This window comes from Dipodomys merriami, unplaced genomic scaffold, assembly GCF_024711535.1.
Source record: "Dipodomys merriami isolate MVZ:Mamm:240054 unplaced genomic scaffold, mDipMer1.0.p SCAF_110, whole genome shotgun sequence".
Classification (NCBI taxonomy): Eukaryota; Metazoa; Chordata; class Mammalia; order Rodentia; family Heteromyidae; genus Dipodomys; species Dipodomys merriami.
In genome coordinates this window covers 2466879-2490278 of record NW_027202383.1, presented here as the reverse complement: position 1 = coordinate 2490278, position 23400 = coordinate 2466879, and the positions used below count along the sequence as shown (strand labels likewise).

At 44.4% G+C, this 23400-nt stretch overlaps 1 long non-coding RNA gene across 1 annotated transcript in view; it reads right to left on the bottom strand.

Annotated features, from left to right (window-relative positions):
* Positions 1–6532, bottom strand: part of LOC138822446 (uncharacterized) — a 106316-nt gene extending 99784 nt beyond the window's left edge. Inside the window, exon 1 of the long non-coding RNA XR_011370462.1 lies at positions 6421–6532. This is a non-coding gene — a long non-coding RNA (uncharacterized lncRNA). The remainder of the gene's footprint in view (positions 1–6420) is intronic.
* Between the last annotated feature and the right edge of the window lie 16868 nt (positions 6533–23400).

Genomic DNA, 23400 nt, shown 5'->3' with positions numbered 1-23400 from the left:
CCATACCATGGCTTTCACAGTTTGAGAAATATACACAACCCATTGAAAGGAAGAGACACTGCTGTTGCTCACATTATGTCCACCAGCCTCAACACCAGGCTGAGTGGCAACTCAATCTCTGGGTTAGGCTACTGTGATCACTCACCTTAAGACCCTGCATGAAGAATTTTTAAGACAGTCATCTGTCAAACCAGATGATACATTTAAGTTGTTTTTTTCTTAAGATTACCATCCATTAACAACATAAAAGGAAATATTTTAAACTTCTTACCTAAGTTATGTATAAGATTGGGGGGTGTGGTTCCCTCTGGATATCAGGGAGTCCCAATGGTGAGAAATATTTGGCTAGTGATTGGCTGTTTTGTGCATTTCTATCTACTGCCTAGAGAACTATTTAGCACATGAAAGGTACTCAAAAAAAGACTGGTGAGTAAGTAAATGGAGTATATAGCCTGTGGGGCTGGCAGATGTGGGGGTGTTGATGGCAAAGGTCCAATACTGTAGACTATGGATGTGTTCTAGAATGTGCTGTAGGCCAGTCCTAAGAGTTAACTGGGGATCCTCATTGTTGCCATGTCTCATTGAGGGATTAGCACTTCATATTTTGTCATACTTTTCATCAAGATGGAAGAATGGGATGTGTCTGATCCTTGTGAAAGGAACAAGACAACACCAGGAAAATGTGGATGGGTAGAAATGAAGACGATGAAAGATGCAGCCACCAGCAACCCTCTTCCCACAGCTAATACCCCTCCCTCCGTTCGTTCCATCTGAGGAAGGGCTGGAAGGGGCTTCACAGAAGACATGAAAGAAAAGGAATTCAGTGAGACGGGATTCTCCAAATTATCCATGAAAATTGGATGTAGAATACATAACTCATAGCTCAGGACCTGTTTGGTTGGAGCATCTCAGTGACAAGAGGATAAGTGGGGGTCTCTTGACAAATCCTTTAACCCTGATTGGTATTTCTTAGCAGCAATGGTCTCCTGAAATTAATTCAGCACAGGCAGTCAGTGAACCCAGACAGCATTCCTGAATGTGCCTATAAATCTACAAATAAACCCAGTGGGTAGTAAAAGACAAATGATTACACTTGGACATGATTAATTAAACAGCACTCTATAAACATTCACACAGTGAGAAAAAAGGATATTCTTAGGAAAGGATCACAAGGGCTCAATAGATCATATAAAACAATGCTTATCAAAATGAACTCCAAGAAATGGAAACAAGAAACTTTTTATTATACTGTTTGTGGTTCTTTTTTAATTTTTTTCTTTGGTTTATTCCATTTTGTTGATGTGTTTCATTTGTGTACCCTTTGTCTTGTATGTAAGTTTATCTGATTTGGAATGGGGAAGGGGAACAGAAACTGTGGGACACAAGGTGGACCATTCAGCAGTGATACTCACTATTCATTATGTTGGAAAGGAGATATACAACTTGTGGAGCAAGAGAAGGATCAGCAGGGGGGAAACTGGGAGAAAATGAGAGAGGGGGTAACACTGTTCAAATGAACTCATTATCTGAGTTATATCACTGTAACCCTTGTGTGCATGACCTTTACAATAAATTTTAAAATAAATAAATTATATTAAAAAAGAAGAAATGACATTTCATTCCTGAAATGTACATACAGCATTTTTCACTTTATTCTTTGTCAATGCAACTTGGCCCTGAAAGCTAATGCTAATGTGTCTAACTGAAAGGAAAGTTTACCTTCACCCAAATGTCAGGATCCTGCAACTAAAAACCCATTCAATGACTAGCCTTTATTTCTTACTCATATAAACATTGCTTTTTCCAGACTGTAAACACTACAAAAACCTTCAGGAACTAAGCTGTTTTAAGATGGCTGTCAATGGGAATAAGATGAGGTTATTGTCAAATATCACAATCCTCCTCTCACAAAGCAACTTTCATTAATATTTGAGTTCAAACTAAAGAATATTAAGGGAAAAAATTCTTTGTAACTTGGAAGTTATGAAGTTAAAAAAAAAAGCACTGTGTTTCCAGACTCTTTTAGAGAAAAATCTAAGAATGATGACATTCATACATACTTTAACTGAGACTACTGATCTCCTCTGTCCTGATTCAAGGGCAGCCAGCCACCTGGGGCCAGTCATCTCTCTCTCCAGGATTTGCCTTCTCCAGTGGGATCCAAGGAGACCCTACCAGGATGCTGTGGCTACCTAGAAGCATGTCTGATGAACTGAATTATAATTCTATGAAGCCACTGATGTATTTTATCCCAGAAATAAAAACTGGCCCTCTTCTCCTAAAATATACACTTCCATTGGAAAAATAAATCTCTCCTAGGAAAGTAAGGAAGACATTCTCTTTTATAGACTCCTCTAACAGTAGAGTCCTAAGTGATTCCACCTGTGCCTAGTGTGGATTTGGCCACTTAATCAAGGCATGATTATCTGGCTCTGAATTCAGCCAGAGAATGTGTCTGAAAGACATGAAGGGCTGAGCTTTGTGGTTAATGGCAAGGAATCTCAGTCTCCAGAGAATCCCCTAAAATGAGCTTTGTTGGCAGTGAGCATTCCGAAGGTCATAAGCTTTGAAGGACAGGCATTTCTGGGCCTGTAGTTAGAAAGAGCTGCCAGCGCTAACACCCTCCCCAACTTCCTGATCCTTGAGTACCTCACAGATTTCCTTCCAAAATATCTCACCTTCCCCTGAGAATCACTCCCTTGGCTGTTGTGTTTGTTCAGGATTCTAGCTCGCTCGTTCTCTCTCTTTTCATATTAACTTCCCTGACCCCTTTCTATGCCATCCTTCATGGAGCCAGAGTGCACAGGTCACTTTTCCTCTCTGTGACACAATACCTGAGCAAATCAGCTTCAACAAGGAAAGGTTTGTTTGGGTGCACAGATAAAGAGCATTCTGCCTGTAGTCACTTGGACCCATTGCTTCTAGGCTGTGCTGCAGTGGAACATCATGGTGGTGAGTATGTTGGTAGAGCAGAGCTTTTTACCTCATGGTGGCCAGGAAGCAGAGAGAGTGAAAGAGAAAGGTCTGGACAAGATGGACCCTTTGAAGGCACGCTCCAGTGACCTACCTTTTCCATGTAGGACCCACCTCTCAGTAGCCCACTCAGTTATGAATCAATCAGTGGATAAATCCACTGACGAGGTTAGCACTCCTAAATCCAATCACCTCTCAGCATCACCACAGGCTGGGAGCCAAACCATCTACCTGTAAGCCTTTTCTTGGGATTACTTCTTATCCAAACCACAACATGAGATAGTAGTTCTAAAACAGAAGTCATATTACATCACTCTCTGATTTAAAAAAAAAAAAAAAAAAAAAAACACCTTTTCTTAGACCGCCTATAGGAGTGAAGCTAAAAATCTAATTTTCAAAGGACTTTCAGAGAACCATATAATATGGTCACACTTAGATTTAGCAAATAAGAACACAGGGCATCCAGTTAAATATGAATTTGAAAAAAAGAAACCATATTTTTAGTGCAGCCCTGTCTCTCAAACACTGGGGATACGCTCATGCCAAAACTAAATGCATTGTCTACCTGAAATTCACATCTGACTGTGGGTCCTGTATTTCATATGGCAACACTAAAATAGTTACCCTAATCATTTTCTCTGAAGTCAAACAATGGCCTGCCCTTGTGCATATTCATGACATGTTTCACTACTTAAAAATTCCTATTCATTCTTTGTATCCCAAAATATCTTCTTTGAAGCTCCCTCTGACAGCCAATAGTATCGTCAGCCTTGCTCACCTTGGTCCTCTCTTTTATCTGCCCTCTGTACTCACCAGGATGCATTATAATGATGCATGAATCATTTTCCTTCTATACTACAGTGAGAGGTCCCCAAAGAGCTATCATTGACCTTCATCCACCTATGGGCCCCAAACCTAGCTTAAGACCAGTACAGAACAGAAACTCAAAAAAAGACTGTTAAGTGAAGAATAGTCAACTAAATAATAACTATTGGGAATGATTTCAAGTACATTATTTCACTCTCCATCACAGTGGGATCCTAAGAAGAAAATAATATATACTAGAATGACTTAAAATAGGAAGGTACAAAACAGAAGGCCCTGAAATAGTCTCAAAACAGCCAAATATCTCTCACTCCCCCAACCCTGGAGGGGCTCAAAAATGGTTTCACTGGAAGGCGGTGCACCTCTGCCTGTCACATCTGTTCTCAACCAAGTCTCACTTCCAAGGCCATCGAAGACTGCTCCAAGTACTGCATTACTTAAATAGCATGGCTACCTAGAGCTCTGAAAAGTGGTCTCCCATCTATCCATCTGTGCAGCTCCCACGGATTCTTCTCAGTACTTTTGTTGAATACATGAATGAATCTTGCTCATTCAAAACAAATCTATTGAAAGTCTGTATTGAACTTAGCCTTAGGTATATGGTAATGACTGCCACAGAGTTTCTAACTATAGAGAATTTAAGGTCTGAGACAGAGGCACTGATAGAGTCAATCTCTCTAAGACGTACGTTGAGCTTCAAAGATCACTTGTTATTCTACACATGTCAAAAAAAAAAAAACCATGATGAAATAATGAAAACTGACTAAGAAGGAACTTCTTGGGCTGGGCATGGTAGTATATGCCTATAATCCCAACAACTCAGAAGCATCAAAGTTCAAGGCCATTCCAGGCATAAAGACACTGAGACTTGTCTCGTAAATAAGCTGGTTGTGATGGCACATTCTTTTTTTGGGGGGGGGGGTCCGATCATGGGGCCTGAACTCTGGGCCTGGGCGCTGTCCCTTAGCTCTTCAGCTCAAAGCCAGCGCTCTACCACTTGAGCCATAGCGCCACTTCCGGCTTTTTTCTTTTTGCTTATGTGGTGCTTGGGAATCGAACCAAGGGCCTCATGCATGCAAGGCAAGCACTCTACCACTGAGCCACCTTCCCAGCCCAGATGGCACATTCTTGTAGTCTCAGATACTTAGGAGGTAGAGGTAAGAAGATCACTGATCTAGGCCTGCCTGAGAAAAAACTGCAAGATCCTATCTGCAAGCTAAAAATAAAACTGGCTTTGACTGTGGCAGAGTAACTAGTGTGCTTGCCTAGCAAATGGGAGGTCCTGGGTTCAAGCCCCAGAAACACACAAAGAAGGAATGCCTCAACTCCTTATACATTTTTCCCCAAAGGCAAGCATTCTCTGAGAGTTTGGAATCCCTCAAGCCATCTACAGCCCTCACCTTGATAAGTATGCTGAGTTCTCTTGCAGGAAAGCAGAGCAAGGAGTGATGCAGGACAAACGGTCTAGCACAGGTAAGGAATACAGGCCAAGCATCCTCCAATGCCACCACATGCTGGTACCACTCTATGTAAGAAGCTGGATGTGGTAACCATGAAAACCCAGTGAAACAAAATGATAAACAGTCTTGGCACTCAGTACTGGGAAAGCTGTCCTGAAAACTCTGCATCTTGAGAAACACGATTAATCGAGCCAGGACCACACTTTATGTTGCATAGTTGCACCCCAAATTTCTAAATATGACTAAAGCAAAAGGCTCAACTTCATGTACACAGAAAATGTCGGCCAGATCTCATTTGCACCCTATGAGCTCCTGAAGCCTAGTGTCATCATGCAGAATAGGAGAGATCATGAGCTGATGAACACCCTCTGTGTAGCTAATGTTGTGCTGGTCCCAGACACATAGGCCTGCATTGAAATCTCAGAGCTGGCTGCAGACGAGGTACCATCGCCTGCCCTGTGCAGAAAAACCAAGGCTCAGAGAACAAGTGGCTTGTCTCAAATCGTATTTCTGGAAAGGACCTGAGGATAACTAAACACTGAGGGACCCACCAAAGTCCATCTTTCTGCTTAAGCCTCCATCTGACAACAGATGAAAATCATAAAGAGCTCAAAAAAAATGGCTAACAGGGACTGAGGGTCCTGGAATCCTGAACCCATGCACAAACCCATCAACCAATCAGGTGGTCTTGGGCCACATGGCCTAGTCTATCTTTCCTGGTAGGTGACAGCAGGCTTCCTGCAGTCTCCTAGAATTGTTCTGGACATAGGAATCAAATGTGAAGACATGGTTTAGAAGCACCACATGCTATAAACTATCACAGCAGTAAATTTGCTTTGGTTTGGAGGTTTTCTAGGGCAGGAAGTAGAAGGGGAACAGGCATGAGGAGGCCTGCCCAGCCGGGGTCCTTCATCCTGCCAGCAAGGCCTCCTGGGTGCACAGGAAGCTTGGTCAGCCCTCTACACCCAGACCCCGCAGCTCTGAGGTAATCATTTGCATCTTCTGTGAGAAGGCGGAAGGCCGAAACCTGCTTGTCCCCACAGCCTCCCCAGGGCACCGGCCCTGTGGTTGCCCAAGGCTAGCCTTGGGGCCTTGTGGTTACTTCCTGTGGCTTGGTGAACAGAAACAGCGGTGTAGTGAAAACTCCCACCCCAAAACATACCTCTCACAATCCGCAGTAAAGAGTCAGAGGGAGCAAAGAGCCCTGAACACACCAGGGTAACTTCCTTCCACTCATCGCTGCGCCCTGTCCTGGTTGATCTCTTGTGTGCAAGTTTCTGGGAACCTCCAGGAGGCTGTTCCGGGTGAGAAGCTCAGATGGGGAAGCAGAGAGCCAGCTCTACGGCACTCTGGAAGGGTCAGTCCTCCAACTACTCACTCTGAAACGTAGTGGATGGACCGAGCATCGGGTGCTACATAGTAACTATGGCCTGCCATACATCATAATTATGATAGTCCCTCACAGAGCCCTGCCTGCCTGCCTGGAGTCACACTAAGTGCCCAATCCGAGTGATCAGATTCAACCTTCACCACAGCTTCACTTGTGAAGCAGGCCTGGCCATTATCCTTGAGAGAGCTGCAGCTCCGAGGGGGAGAGTACGTGGTCCCGGGCCGTACAGAAGTCAGCAGCAGTTCCAGAGTTCAATCCATGTCAAGATTCAGCTCAGGGTCCAGCCCTGACCAACAGGGGAAAGTGACAAGCAGAAAAGTAAAGAAATACACAAGATGACCGAAGGCAGAGGAAAGAAGGACCTCAGGAAGTAGAAGAGCATATAACAGCAGGAGTGGACCCCTCACTGATGAGGACTGTCAAGGGAACAAGCAGCTGCCCCTCCCTTTCCCAAGTCTACCCAGCATCAAACCATGCCAGTCCCTCTTTGGAGTTCACAGCAATAATGTGTTGAGGAAAATTTTAAAATCCTGGAATCAATACAAGGTTACTTGAATTTCCTCCTCAAGGAATCTAATCAAATCATTCATGTGTTCACTCTGTATGCATCTAGCACCTGCGGGATGCCAGGCACCGTGGAAAAAGGAGCAAGCACTTCAGTTGTGGCTCACTACTTTAATACCATTGGTCACGTCCTGAGAGAACTTCACAAGAAAGCAGCTGCTCAGAGAAACAAACATATATCGACATGGATGAACAAAATAGATGTAAAGTGCTCTACAGAATTGTCCACCAGAAGCTGGGCATGGTGATACATGCCAGTTATCCCAGTTCAGCAAGTAGACATCAGGAGGATCACAGTTCAAAGTTAGCCTGGACAAAAAGTTAGTGAGACCTACCTGCTGTACTCATGTCAGCTCACAAACAGGGCATGGTGCCAGCACCCCAGACACACAAGCAGAGGCAGAGGTTGCTCGGCTGCCTCAGTCCTCACAAGCCAGGACTTAAACCTCAGTACCTGGAGACACAGACACAGAAAAGCCTGGGGGAAGGAAGGAAGAGAGAGGGAGGGAGGGAGGGAGAAAGAGAGGGAGGGAAGGAGGACTAGGGGTATGGCCTATTTGAAGGAAATAATAGAATCAGCAAGTCCGAAGACCAGCAGAAAGAGAGAGGGAGGACCAGAAGGGAATAATAATAATAGGCGGGGATTAAATATGACCGAAATACATTATACACTTGTATGAAAATGTCATAATGAAACCTATTACTTTGTATAATTAATACATGCTAATATAAAAAAGAATTCAGAGGCAAGGTTCCAGGTTGAAGGAAGACAAGTTGGTCCAAGTGGGCATGTGCCAAACTTTCCATCACGACTTCCCCTTCTCTTTCTCTTAATCCTATAAATTACTTGACTTTCCAATAGTACTGGGAGACTTAAATAACCTGACCTCTGCTGGTTCTCTTTCATACCTGGCCTAGAATAGACTTTCAGGGAGAGAAATGGAGACAGTCAGAAACAACCATTTATTAATACCTACTATGTGACAGAAACTGTTAGCTACAAATGTGGTGTCACGATAGGTCTACCAAGTAATTATTAATCCTCATTGTGGAAGAAGAAATGGAAGCTGGGGTCATGGTTCAAGTGGTACAGCACCTGCCTAGAAATCTCAAGGCCCTGAGTTCAATCCCTACTACAAGGAAGGAAGGAAGGAAGGGAGGGAGGGAGGGAGGGAGGGAGGGAGGGAGGGAGGGAGGGAGGGAGGGAGGGAGAAAAGGCAACAGAAACAGAGGTTATCAGAGACTCCATTCTGAAGTATATTACACCTCCAAAGATCTAGAACTTTCTGTTCTGTGAATGACTGTGAATTTATTAGCAAATGATTTAGTAGTTCAAGAATCAGCCAAGGGGACCAATGAGGAGGAGGGAAGGGGGACAAGAAAAGATAATGGGGAGGGGGGGTTGAGTGCAATTAAAATATACATATATGAAAATGTCATGTCAAATCCCAATATATTGTATAATTAATATTCACTAATAGGGCTGGGAAGATGGCTTAGAAGTAGAGTGCTTGCCTAGCATGCATGAAGCCCTGGGTTTGATTCTTCAGTACCACACAAACAAAAAAATAAATGAAAGAAATAAAATTAAAATAGAAATAATTATTTTTAAAAATACACTCATAGAAAAATAAGAAAAAACTATCAGCAAGCCAAGTAGATGTAAAGTAGATTTATGAAACTAAATCATAAAGTGTTAGATCTGAAGAAGTGTGCAATTGAATGTGGTGAAGCATGAATTCTTCCTGAAAGATTTTCCATGTGGTAGAAATGTTTCTTTAATCATGGTGGTTTTTTAGTTCTCTGAGGAAAACTTCTAAGACATGAATGATCCTGTTTAAGTTTGTGTCTGTCAGATCTCACGAAGGCAATTATGACAGTCCTTTGATTCATGAATGTGTCGGTGGACATTCCTAAATATTTACACAAACACATTGATTACTTGCATTTATAAGCCAATGGGACATGTGAAGCTATTCTCTATCACAAAATAAGAATTTTTGCAAATACACTAATCAGTCCATATTCACTTCTCGTTAGCCTGATGCTTGAAATAATCTTCAGTGGCTTGCAAAGATGTCTCACATCTGCACCAGCACATCTGTGGTGGAGGCAGAGCACATGCACGTTTAGAAGGTGGCGTGCTTGCATCTGGAGGGCCTCACAGCATTTCTAGGCTTGAAATGAAACCCAGTAGCAAGGACCAAATCAAGAACAGCATCAGAAAAATTGACTCCCAGCAGATGAGCCCCACTTCCCTGTTCTGTTCGACAGAGTAGAGGGGCACTGTCACCAGAGGGCTTTGCATCCTTATAGGACTTTTGAGTAGAAGTTGTGTGTGACACTGGTTTTGAAAACAACTGAAGAGATTCTTACAAGCATCAGTTTAGCAAGGAGTGAATATGGGCTGGTTCTGGTATTTGCAAAGAATCTTTTCTTCTCCAATATTGTCTTCTTATACTTATCTCTACCTCTATCTCATTTAGATTCTGATAGCAAAATGCCCTCCAAGCTACCAAATTCCCAGAGGGTAATTAGTATGACTAGATTCAAAGCTGATGGGTACAGACAGCCCTTAATTTCGAGTTCCACCTATTAAAGTGGCATAAACACTTGTTATAAGTTTGCTTGCTGATGCCAATCTGAAGTTTCTACAGTTGTGGAGATATCCCTGTGAGTGAGCAGATAGGAGGAAAAAACAGGAGAGATAAAAGTGAGAATGGAGGATGAATTAGAATCCAAGAAGCATTATTCATCCATAAACTTCCTGAATTTTTTCCCAGGCAATGCCACTATTGTAAAACCTTTGTCCATCTCCTCCAGTATTCTAAACCAGCTCAACAAGGAACAACAGGAAGAAGAAAAAGAAAAACAGCTATTGCAAACTTTACCTAGAAATCCCATTGTGGAGAGGGACAATGATGATATTCTTCCACTGTGGCTGTTTGTGGATTGTAAAGCAAATGCAAAGGAGGTGACTGTGCATGAGTGTGTGTTTGTGTATGCGTGTGTAAGAGATGGGCCAGAGAGGCTGGGAGGATTAAGGATTTAACACAGGTGTGAAAACATGAATTTAAGTCATAAGGGTGACTAGGTTAAAAACAAGGATTGCTGCCAAACAGGCCCTGAACACACAAGGCTTAGCACCAGAATGAAAGCAATCATTTTCCAGTACAGCCTCTGGAAGCAGGTTAAGGCCTGTCCTGGGTGATGCAGCCCTGGGCTGGGGTCCCTAGGCTCAGCCTCTGAACTGGAAGCTTGCACGGTGGGAACACATTCAGGCAAAACAAAATGCAGATTGGAGCCAAAGCAGAAATCCAGCAGTGATTCGGCCGCCACTGAGTCCTCCCCTCACGGGGAGGCTCTGAAAGTGGGGTGACCCACCTTGAGGGCCAGAGCCTGCGTCTTTGCACCCCTGTATCATGATAGGAGTGGCCCTCTTGAGGACAAAACCTTAAGGCGTAAGGTAGTTCCTAAAGGGGTGAGCTGTGAGGCGGCGGCAGCAGCTACTAGTCTTGGAAGACCAGAAGTTGGTCTGCGGACTCTATAGAGGAATCCAGGCTGAACCACACAGGCCACTCCAAATCATTCCCCTGGCATTCAGGTCCACCTGGGTTGAGATAGATTTGTCCCATCAGGGGTCATCTTACTTGAGTTCTGATTTATATGGCTCCCTGGAGGAGGGGGCTTGAATGATGGTATCAGTAATACAAATGCAATCTCCATGGGCTCCAGACAGCACTCTCCTGGCTCTGGACAGCACCTGCTGTCCCCCTCTTCCAGAAAAACAGATACAATGGGAAAAAAATCTCTTTGCATTCAAAGGATCGGAAGATCTGCTGTGTTACCATGGCTTGAGGGCTGCGCTGTACCAGTTTCAGGCCTGGAACTGATACATAGCTCCTTCCTGCTCCAAAAGGTCAATTTTTGACAATGATGCCAAGAACAGACATTATGAAAGGAAAGATTGGTGCTGAGAGGGATCACATGGCTGATTAAGTCAGTTGAGCTTGGGTTTAATGAAGAGTGTAAGGCTCTGTGGCAAACCTAGCCACTGTGGGTAACTTCTCCCAGGTAGCTTCTAATTGACAAGGGTCAGTAGCGTCAGGCCTTCCCAGAGAAATTATACAAACATCAAGTCAACAGGAATCTACAAGCACCTCCTCCGGGGACTGAGAACTCCAAGGTCCACCACTATAGAGGAAGAGAGTGGAACATGACACATGGAACAATGAGTTTTAGAACTCTGTTGGTGTCCCTTTGGGAAGCAAAGAACAAAGAACACAGACAGGAAGACCTCAAAGCCTAGCAGGCAGTCAAAGCTGCATTCACAGAGACAACAAACCAGAGCACCAGGTGAGTCTGCTTTCCCCATGCATCATGCCTACAGCTGATCACCATTGCAATGGCTTGGAGAAGCGCAAAGTTTAAGGTGTACTTAAGTCACCAAAGTTAAGTCACTGACGTTTCTATCACCATCATGAATAGGAGCCATCCGCCCAGCAAAGCAAGAAGATAGGAAAGTCAAATTGTCAAAAGAAAACAGGTAGCTGCTACCATAAGGGCTGTTAGAATTCAAAAGCAACAGGTGTCCACGGCACTAATAATAGTGAAAGCATCAAGTTTTTAAATGTTACATTTTTCATAAATTAGAAACATTAAAGGTTATCCCTAATATAATGTCACTTGCTGGCATACCAATATGCAATGCACAGTAGGAAGGGAAGGAAGAGAATAGGAATGAAGGGCGAAAGATGGAGGCCAGAGAAGGAATCCAGCTGATATTTTCTGAACCCAGGTCCTGAGCATTATACAGGGCACTGGGAATGAAGCAAGGAGCCAGACACCTGCTTCTCACCTCCACTGTGTCACCTCAAGCAAAAGGGAAAATCCTCCAAGCCAGAGGAGGTACCCCAGCCACCAAGACCTCAAATGATTCAGAAGTGTGACCTTCAGAGATCACATCTTCTCATTGCATTCTGGAAGACTACTCACATCACATTTGCTTTACTCGCTGCTGCTTTCCAAACCCCAAAAGACCTTTTTCCCCCCATTCAATTGTGATAATGAGTATGTTTGGCCGATTTTTCTCCCTGCTCAAAATATGGCTGTATTTCAACGACTCACTGTTAGCTGTTAGGGCTTGCCGAATTCTGCCTGGAGATTATGAGAATGTGTTTCACAATCTTAATGAGGAATATACACATACACACACACACACACACACACACACACACACACACACACACACACACACACACACACACACACACACATATATAAATTAGTGACATTGCAACTGCTGTTGTTTTTTAAATGTTTTAGTTTGATTTTGAGGCTTACACTTCATGTATCTATATTCAGATCCCCTACAGTAAGCCTGGATTCTCTATGACATGTAATATGCACTTGTTCAGACTGAATTGTCTGCCAGATTTTGTGAGAAAATGTATTTCAGCTGCACCTGACCAGAAACCCATCTATCTTCCTTAGGTGCTGAGACACGTGGACATATGGATGCACGCAAGCATGCACACATGGAAGATACCAAGACAGGCCCGGGGAGCTCTATTGCTCAACAGTTTCATTTCCAGAACAGAAATGGTAGGTTTAGGGTAGTGCATGAATGTGCGTCATTCGAAATAAATACTTATTTTGATGGTTTTGTTTTTTCAGAAAAAGTGACAAGCAGTGGAAGGTTTTGAGAGTTAACAAATGATACTCAATTCCTAACTGGGAGTTCTGCACTCTTAGTTATTGGGGGGAGGGGAGGAACAGATATGTGAGCTTCCAGCCTGGAATGGAACTTAAAACACTAAGAAGTATTATTTCTTCTGCCATAGTCAGTGCCGCATAGAGACTGGAACACTCCGGAACTCAACAGAGAACAATTTAATCATGGCTACTCTTAGTACTTCCTGCTGGCACATAGTCCAGGACCTGCTACATGGTTGGCACATACTAATTAATAAGTACATCTGTGGATAGCAGAAGGAGTATTAGATACCAGCTCCTCACAGACTAAGAGGCTCGTCTCCTTTCCTTTGATTTAGTTACAAATGATCCAAACACTGGGCTCCAGGGGACTCCATTCCTTGAAAAAGAAGACCCTGCCAAACCTTAAAGCTCCAGGGGCCTCAGCTATCACTGTCACTGGAGACGCTGGTAGCTGGCATCAAAGCAACCTCAAAGCCAAATCCTGGGTGAAGTCGCCAGTTGGCTGAGTCCGCTTCTCGAATTGTGTGAGCTGCAAATCAAAGACCAGCTGAAAACAGGCTTTGTACCTACAGGCATATCCTTATGCCTTCATGGCCGTCCAAGGGAAAAAGAACTTTTTGTTTTATTTTGTCACTCTGATCCCGCTTCCAAATACTTTGTGGGCCAGACGAGCATCAGCACCAAGCAAGGCGCTGAGCCCTGCACTCATGCAGCGAGCACGGGAGACGGGCTCCTCTTGTCCCCTACGTTGTACAGCTTCTTTCTTGCCTGAATCCTCACCATCTCTCTCCCCTTCCAGGGCCCTCCGTGGCTGCGATCTCCATAGAGTAAACAATCAGCACCTACCACACCATGGGCACCAAGACGGAGCCGGTGCTTTCTTTGTATTGACCCCAATTCCAATCCAAACAATGATTTCTCAAGGAAGACTTTAGCGTCCTCTTTCTACTGGGAAGTAAATACTGGAATTCAAACTTGAAACCCAATAAACCTAACTCCAAGACCATGCATCTCTGAACTCCATTACTTCCAGCAAGAGGAAAGGGAAGCCTAGACAGGAGTGGTTACCTTGAGCAAAAAGCCAAGGGAGAATGAGAGGCCCTGAGCTCAAACCCCATGACTTCTCTCCTCTCTCTCTCCTCTCTCTCTCTCTCTACACACACACACACACACACACACACACACACACACACACACACACACACACACACACACGAAACTTCATTTGATAAAGTGTCTCCCATGTGAGAAGAGCATCACTTGCCATTGTTACTGCTTGCTATATTGCCATCATCGTCAAGCACCTGTGCAAGGTGCCTAGTCAACACTATTTCTACTACCATAACCCTACAGACATAATTACCCTCTCGCCTGCAGCCAAGGAAACTGTGACTCAAGAAGCAAAGTGACTGACGGCAAGGTCACACAGCTAGTAAGCGGCCAAATCAGAATCTTCTAATTGAATCTAATCAACATAGAGTCCTCTTCTCAGTCAGAAGTGATAGAGACACTGAGAAAAACAATCAACAGTCCATGAGATTCCTGCATTCCTTCAGAAGCCACTGAGGGCCAGTACTGAAATAGAGAGCCCAAGGAGGAATCGTGGAGAAGCTTCAGGGACAGAGCGGGCAGGATGGGGCCTAAACATATATAGAAGAAAAGAGGCCTTTTAGGAGCCTGTGGAGAGAGGACTTGGGAGAAGCAAGAATCCCACTGGGAAACAGCAACGATGAATACTAACTGAGCATCTACTCTGTCCTACCAGTCCTAGCATCCTTGAGTCCTATGAGAACCACCAGGTCTGGAGGTATCTTTTAATCCATTTTATAAAGGAAGGAGCACACTCGCATAAATAATATACAGCAGAAACAGATTAGTAAATGCTCTCCATTGCATCTCTGCTGTTGGCGGTGGAGAGACGGATGGGCAGGGCGCACAGCCAAAATGGTTTCACTGTAGCACCACACTTGGCCATGTCTTTACTAGGACTTGTCAAGGAGAAGTGATCAGGCCAGCCTCACCTCAAGTGTGTCATCCAGCTTCCGGGTTTCATGTTGTCCTGTGTATTTGCCTGCTCAGCTCAGATAGTAAGCTTCACGTAGAGAACAAAGAGGTCCATTCTTCTTTGGCTCGACATTCTAGGTCATTAATCAACCAGCCTTCCTGCAGCTCATCCAGTCTTTCTCCTGTCATGGATGTTGGGACACAAAGACCAATCGTTCTTACCTTCAAGAAGCTCTCTGACCCGACTCCTAGACTCATGTTAATATGCTGTGCTATTGCCACATAAGTATAATGACAATTGTGCTCTATCTAAACTGTAACATGGAGTAAACAGAGCTCAACTGAGTTTCATTGTCAACTCTTCTTAATTGTCCAGTCTGCAACCTGCTGACCAGCATACATACTTGCAGTTATTTTCTCTCATCATGCCCAAATCGCTAATTAGAATAATCGCTAAAAGGTAGAGTTTACATGAATCAGGTTGACGTGACACCAATCCCACCCCAGTCCTCATTTTGGTTTCCTCTGGGCTCCTTAGTTCTATTTCCCAGGTCAAGATCCACATCCAACACACTAAACTATTTGAATTATCTGATAGAATAGACCATACTCCGCTGTCTGTTCTGACATTAGGTAGGTAAAGTTGATTTTAACAAAAGTGAATGCTTGCATAGATTCATACCTAGAAGGCCAGCTCTCTGATCATTTCCAACTCCCTATACCATTATACTTGCTCTTCTCTTCTCCTCTAGGCTAATACTATGGCCTATATCCAGACCCAAAGGTTCACTCATCAGCTGCCCTGTCCTGATGGTTCCAGTAGCATGAAGATTTATGTTTAAAGATATCTTTCCTGGCATACAAAGAGAAATCATTAGGGAGCAGTAAAAATACACAGGCCTGTATGACCTGTATTGAGCATAAGGCACCCTACTGACGCTCACTGTCCCTTCAACACACTGAGCCTTTGACTTTCCCCAAAGTACAAGTGTATGTAGCTGTGTCTCGGAACAGAAGACATGTGGGCGCTTTTTAAACTGTGAGGCCCTGTCTAGTTAAAACTGATTGCTTTCACTGTTAAACTCTGAGCAGGTTCTAAATAAAGAAGACATGGTAGAGGACATAATGAACGAAATACATTCCATGACAGATGCCCTGGTTTGAGAGTTCATTGGTACAGTTGTGCTGCTGCTGCTGCTGCTGCTTTGTGGGTGATGGGTTTGTTCTCACAGGAAGTCAATCTATTTTCTCAATCACTTTCCACTCCAGCTATAACACAGGTCTCTGTGGAACCAGCTGATCTCCTCTCCCCTCTGCCCCTGTGTGACAATCACTGGCCAACTCTGTTCTAGGCATTCCACAGCTTCCTTCCACCCTGTGCCAGCAAAACACCAGACACAGGCAGCTTCCAGCCCAGAAGCAAATGTATTACAAGACTAAAAGGCCCAAGTTCAGGTTGTCCTAATTTGCACAAGCCCCTTCCTCATCTTCTATTCATAATTTTATATTTGTATCTCCACAAAATTCCCACATTGCCAGGTTTTTTGGTTGATGGCACACCCCTCTGCAGAAGTAAACTTTGCCTTGTTGAGGAAAAAAATCTATTATTTATTCCTATAAAGGAAAAATGCATTTAAAAATAGAATGAGACTTGTCTGGCATGAGTACTAAACATTTCTGCTCTCTCAGACTCGTGGAATATCTCTAACAGCCTGACAAAAAAGATGGCGGCATCATTACTCCTTTTCACCCGATGAGAAAACTGAGGCTAGCCTTTACTCTTTGCACCTAAGGCTCACTATCTAGCAATACATTTATTTATGTAGCACCTCTTCTGTGCAGTTATGAAATACTTTTAGCTTGCTAGTTTCAAGTGAGCAAAACACAGTATTTTAATTAAAATGTTGGTGAGGGATGACACTGATCAAGGTGCAGCGTATTTATTAACTGCTTTTTAACATGGCACATCCTTTGTACAACTACTTAAAGATAATTTTAAAAATTAACAATGAGAATATAAATGAGTGTCTATTCTCAATAAACTCTGTGCAATATGTAAAATAAATTCTCTCAGTCTATAGTTCTAGTATTGAAAGACTCAACCCCTTTGGGCCAAAACGTCTTCCCAGTCAGATGTTGATTGAGTCATGTTTATCACTCCACCCCATACTTTCCACAGTACCTCACAGCACAGGGTGCTTCTAACAGGTGCAGGGTGGATCTCAGCTTCAGTTCTCTCCGCCTCTCACTGTATTGCTGAAAGTTCACTTCAATCCCATGGCCAGCCTGAGTTGGGTCCTGGGCTAAGGTCCAGTGCCCTACTACCTCAGGTCCCACCATGAAGGCGTTACCTCATCTGGACCTCTGCCTGCTTGACTGGGACCCTCTTTGTTCTGCAAGCCTTGTTGGTTCTGGGATCTCTATCATTACTAAGATAACCACCTACCTTCCATCCCAAACAGGGCCTACCTCTACCTAACAGTGAGAATACAAGTAACTGATCCTTACTGAGCCCACTTGATGAGGCACTCGGGCAGTGGTCTCCTGAAATCCTATCTATGCTGTGGTATTGGGAGGTGGGTCTTTGAGAGAGGGTTAGGTCATGAGAGCAGAGCAATCATAAACAAAATTAGAGGCCCCCGAGAGCCTACTCAGCCTCACAGAGAAAAGACAGCAATCTACAATCCAGACCAGGGCCCTCATCTAAACTAGGCTATACTTCCTGACCTAAGACGTCCAGCCTCCAGGATCGTGAGAAGTAAGTTTCCAGTGTTTATAAGCCATCGGTCCATGGTCTGGCTGTCAGTGGGGCAACGCTATCAGTACAATAGTAAGTACTTCTAATCCAAATTTCCTTTAACCTCTACCATTCCTCCAACACTGCAGATGGCGCTTTCGACAGCTTCTCCATTCCACCCGTGAGCGGTCAGGCAGCCAGGAGCAGAACACCTCACCCCCCACATCCCGTGTGCCCTGCTGTGTGTGCTGCTGTCCGTTTACAGATGCGGCATGAGATGACCAGAGCCACAAGTGAGTCCGGAGCAGACCTTGGGCTCTCAGCCCTGGCTGCCTGGTGCCTCGGGGGCAGGTGCTCTGCGCTGCACATTCTCCCATTCTGCGACACATGGAGCAGGGTCTGCAGGAGCTGGCAGCTCAGTCACCCTGCCTGGGAGACTGCATCCTGGGCTGTGCTCAGCTCGCTCAGCTCAGCTGATAATCCAAGAGGCCGAGGAGACCCTGGAGCCTCCAGGAGAAGGCACATATTTCTGTAAGGAAGGAGGAAATAAGGGCGGGGCAACTCAGGCAGGAGCGGGGATGGGCACCAGAGCCCAGACAAATGCGCTATTGACATGAACCAGGGGTTCCAGGGCTCAGTTAGACACATGGGCCCTCGCTGAGCCTAATCCTCCTAGATCCACAAAGCCTCCACGCTCTCCTCTACCCCAGAATAGCTGGGTCACCTGAGGAGACAACATGTCTTGCAGTAGTGCTGAGATTTAATCTAAATCCAATCGATAAACCCTAGACCTTTTTTTTAATCTATAAATCTTTAAATGGAGAGGGGAAAATAATGTCTTTTATGTTTCCTACAAAATACATACAAGTTCAATCCTTTCTCAGATAGATGATAGATAGATAAGTGGATAGATAGATGATAGATAGATAGATGATAGATAGATGATAGATAGATAGATAGATAGATAGATAGATAGATAGATAGATAGATAGATAGATAGATAGATAGATAGATAGATAGATAGATAGATAGATAGAGCAAGAGGAAGGGAGAGAGTGAGAGAAAAGACCAAGAGAGACACAGAGAGAGGTCCTCCAGAGGGAACCTGGAGAGGCCATTCCAAAGGCTCATCGAAGAGGAAAGGCCAGTTAGTCAGCCCAGTCTGGCTCTGAAGGAGCTTGGTCTGAGGGTGAATCATACCTTTGCTTCCCAAACGTGGACCCTGACTGATGGAGAAACATGGCCACACCCCAGGAGCTTGGCTCACTCATTCACACAGCCAAGTCTTGGAAGCTGTTTCATATTTACAAATCTTTGCACTTGATGAGCTGTGACCACGTTTGCACACACAGCCGTCCTGCCTGCTCAAGATTGGGTGTCACTCACAAGCCAGTGGTACCCACACACTCAACACGTAGATCACATCAGCCCCACAGGGTCCAAGAGCGTTGTCATGGTTGTTGTCATGGCAAGCTGTGGGCTTTCTTTTGTTTTATAAAACCCACAGAATTACTGTTCTGCTTTTCAAACAACACTGCCAGTTGTGAACGTTTTGAGCCAGGATACAGAACTGGGTGTCAGGCCTAGTTTTCCGGGTAAAAGCTGTGTGAAGAGGGAGAAATTAGCTTGCCTCTCCAAGCCCAGGTTTAACCATCTGCACAATGGGGATGGCAGTGCCTTCCTGCTCTCCTTGGATAAGACTCCATGCAAGCATCCAGGACAGCATAGGTGCGTTCCCTATCAGCCTACCTGCATAACATAAGACCGTGCTCTCAAAGCTGAACTCAATGAAAAATAGTCTTTCCTCAGTATCCATGAGGGTTACTTGAGGATTACAACATCCACAAGGATTGCAGGACCCTCATGACCAAAAGAACACCTAAGAATGCTCAACCTCTGCCCACAAAATGGCTACAATTTTCATAAAACCAAAGCATCATTTCCCTTATCTTTAAGATTAACTCACTTAGAGATAATGAAATGAGCGCACTGTGTGAGGTCAGGTGGCACATGGACACAGGCCTTGAAAGATAAATTGAAGCTGGCGAACAAAGTCCAACTCAGGATCCACCTCAAGCACTGGCTGCTTCCGACTCACCAGGTTCTCCTAGCTAATGAGACCACAGAACAAGGCAATCGTGTTCCATAGCAGCATGATTAGAATACACATGTGTAAAAACGGCTCCTGTACTGTGAAAGGAATGTTGAAAGGTGAGAAGAATTTTATTATTCTTGTCTTCCTCGCAGATTCACAAATTGCTAATAAGACAAGTAAATCAATCTACAAACCGTGAAGAAAAAGAGAAGGACAAAAGATAGACGGAAGCACTATACGAAAGGATGACAGCCTGACTGTTGAAGATGTGGATGTGAAATGTCCCACAAGCAGGCTTACGTGGGGAATGTTTCATTCCCCAGCTGGAAAATTCTGGAAACCTTGTGAGATTGGGTTTAGCTGGAGGAAGTGGGTTGGGCTGGAGGTGGGTCACAGGGGGTTGTTTGTATCTTGTCCTGGCGGTCTGTCGCTGCTGTCTCTCTGCTTCCTGCCCGCCTGAGGTAAGCTGCCCCTGCCCCTCGCTCACGCTCCCATGATGGTTTACCTCACCATGAACCCAGAATTGAAACACTTCAGACTGAAACCCCAGAGACCAGAGGCAACATAGCTCCTCCCTTACATTGCTCACATCGGTTATTTTCTAACAATGACCAAAAACAGTCCAACACACCAGTCGTCCTAACAATCCTGAATGCCTCTCACTTCGGGAGAGAGCGGGCAGCAGGAGGCTGAGAGGTTTAGGGTCGACGATGCAAGAGTTAGTAAGGGGTGAGAGGTGGGTCAGAAAGAGGTGAGAAAAGGTGTGGCCCCAGTTTTCATACACTTAGGACTGAAGTTTCGCTGGCACCTTCTACTTGAAGCTACTCACTGTACCCCCAGAATCTCCAAAAATGGCTAATCAGTCCCTAAGCTTCTCGGAGTTTCTGTTGACTCAAATGACAGAGCAGAAGCAAAATACTATGTGTGCAGCGAGGAACCACCCAAATATCCTGCCACAGTGATGGATGGTAGCAGGTCTCCAATAAACTGGGCTGCCCAGGCAGAGGAGAGGAGCCCCTAGGCTGGAAGCCCAAGGTAACAGAAGTAAGGGTTAGAGCTGCCACAGATTGTACCGTTCCATTCCTGCATCCCAGCTAGTGACTTTTGAACCATCTTCTCAAGCTCTCTCCCTCTCCAGGACAATGAGGGAGGGGGCGGGGGCCGGGTACAGTTGCTGGGCCTCATTCTCTCTGGTGGATGAAGCGTCTTAGCCCTAAACCAGAACCATCTGTGCAAAATGACTGTGAGGCACAGAAAGTGCTGGAACCACAAAATTCCAGCTTTTGCTTTTGGCTTCCTGGCAACCGAAGAACAAAATCACAGCTCTTGTTTTTCCAAATGTTTCCTGCCACATAGGTCCACCCCAGCCTAAACTTCAGTTCTCCATTAGCAGCCTCTGGTGTTTCTGTGGCCACTCTGTCAACCAGCCTTGGAGAAATTGCTGGAATGCGTGTTAAGGTCAGGGTATTGGCTGAGAATGAAATGATTTTTTTCATAAAGGACTAACTTCATAAACCCTGTCTTGTACACAGGTGTATAGAAGAAACTTCAGAATTTTTTTTCTGGGTTCAGATCTTGCCAAGACCCAAATATGAAAAACATTTCTTTTTCCACTGAAGGTGTCTGTTCAGACACTGGAAGTAACGTAGAGAGAGGTGAGTGGTGAGCTCCGAGGGCCTCAGCCCAGGGTCCACCAGGCCTGAAAGTCTGTTCCCCACCCAGCATCCACCCAAGCTGCCATGTGCACCACCTGACAAAGACCACAACTGGGGCCAACAAGATCGGGCAGCACCCAGATAGTTACAGAGTAAAAGATTGGAAAATTCACTTTCCTTCACCCCACAGGAAGGCTTAAAGATCCAAACCAAACCAGAGCTCGCTCAAGTGTCAGGAGATGTAAAATACTGTGGTTTGGGGAGTGCAAACGTTTTTAACTATAAATACCCTTTAGAGTGTTCCAGTGCACTGAGCCAAAACCTAAATGCTATGAGGTTTCACCCAACCGAGTGGTTCCTTAAATAAACACAATGCCAGGACAAAAAAAATTACCAAGATGAACTTGAAAGAAGAGAATGACACCAAAATGAACAATCTCACTGAGGAGAGCGAGTGGGCGTGGAACTCTGGTGAGCAGAGTTAGCTGAGAGCACCAGAGAGGGGTAGCCCTGGCCAAGCACATTCAAACCCATCAGCGTTTTAAATGCTGCAGAAACCCCATGAAAAGGTCATTGAGACAAACAAATGCTACAGGCAGATTGGGAATGCAGATCCATGTCATTATAAGTCAAGCTCTGACTCCCAGGCCTTCCAAGGACCCAGGTGCCTATTACCACATCACTGGCTCTTCATCAGTGTGTGACCTCTGTGAGGGCCAAGGTGCCATCTTATTCACCCAGGAATGTGCAGTGTTCAGGAAGCATCTGATCCTCTGGATGCTGTTGCCTAAGATGCCCAGGACCGCCAAGACCAACTACCACCCAGATAAGAGACCACATATGGTCTCTAACTGCTCTAGAAGCTAAAAGGTATCTGCAGTATTGGGAATACCTCGACTTTTTGAAGGAGCCTCTGTTCCATGTCTAATTCAGCATCTAGTGGCTTACACAAGTCTTTGATGGTCCTTGGCTTGTAGACACATCCCTTAGACCTCCATCTCCATCTCCAATCAGCACGATCCCCTTCTACATAGGGATTGCTCTAATGTAGTTTGACTTCTTGGGTGACTATCCAGCTTTCAAATAAGGCCATAGTCACATGACCAGGAGCTAGGACTTCAGTATACATTTCCAGATGACAAATGATAAACTCCTACACTTATACACTGCTGGTGGGAATACAAACAACTGCTCTAGAAAGTGGTATGGAAGTTCCTCAAAAAAACTAAACATAGAACTACCCAATGATCCAGTAATTCCACTCACAGGTATTTATCTAAAATATTACACACAAGGATACAGTAAAGCTACCAGCACAACCATGTTTATTGCAGCCCTATTAGTCTTCCCAAGGCATGGAATCAGCCTAGATGCCCCTCAATGGAAGATTGGATCAAGAAAATATGGTATATACACAATGGATCTGCAAAGAAATGGAAAGGCCTAGAAAAAATGTCTGTTAAGTGAAATAAGTCAGATCCAGAGAAAGACAAAAGGAATCCTGACCCATGACTCAGGAAGAAGGCTTGCCATGAAAAAAAAATCACAGGAGTAACACTAAACCGCATAAAAATTTCAAATGTACCCATTATTTATATAATACCTATAAGTAAATATATCCAAATTTATACCCGTTTAGGCTTCTATTACTCTGGTTGTCATATTTTTTGTCCTGTTATCCTCGTAATTAACTGAAATTTTAAAGAAATTGATGACATTCACAAACTTAGCTGTACTTTACTTCCTATCAAACTCTGAGATAATCACAAATGAGACTGTGACTAGTAGAAAAACCAGTGATGAGAAAAACATATAAATGTGGTAAACACAAGAGGCAGAGCCTGTATCAAGACCTTGTTTCACAAAAAGAAAATAAAGGGAGGGGAGGAGGGTTTAGGGGGAGTATAATAAAGCCCAAATTGAGAAAAGTGTCTTAAGTAGCTCGGAAAATATAAGCTTATTTAGGCAGAAAGAATTTG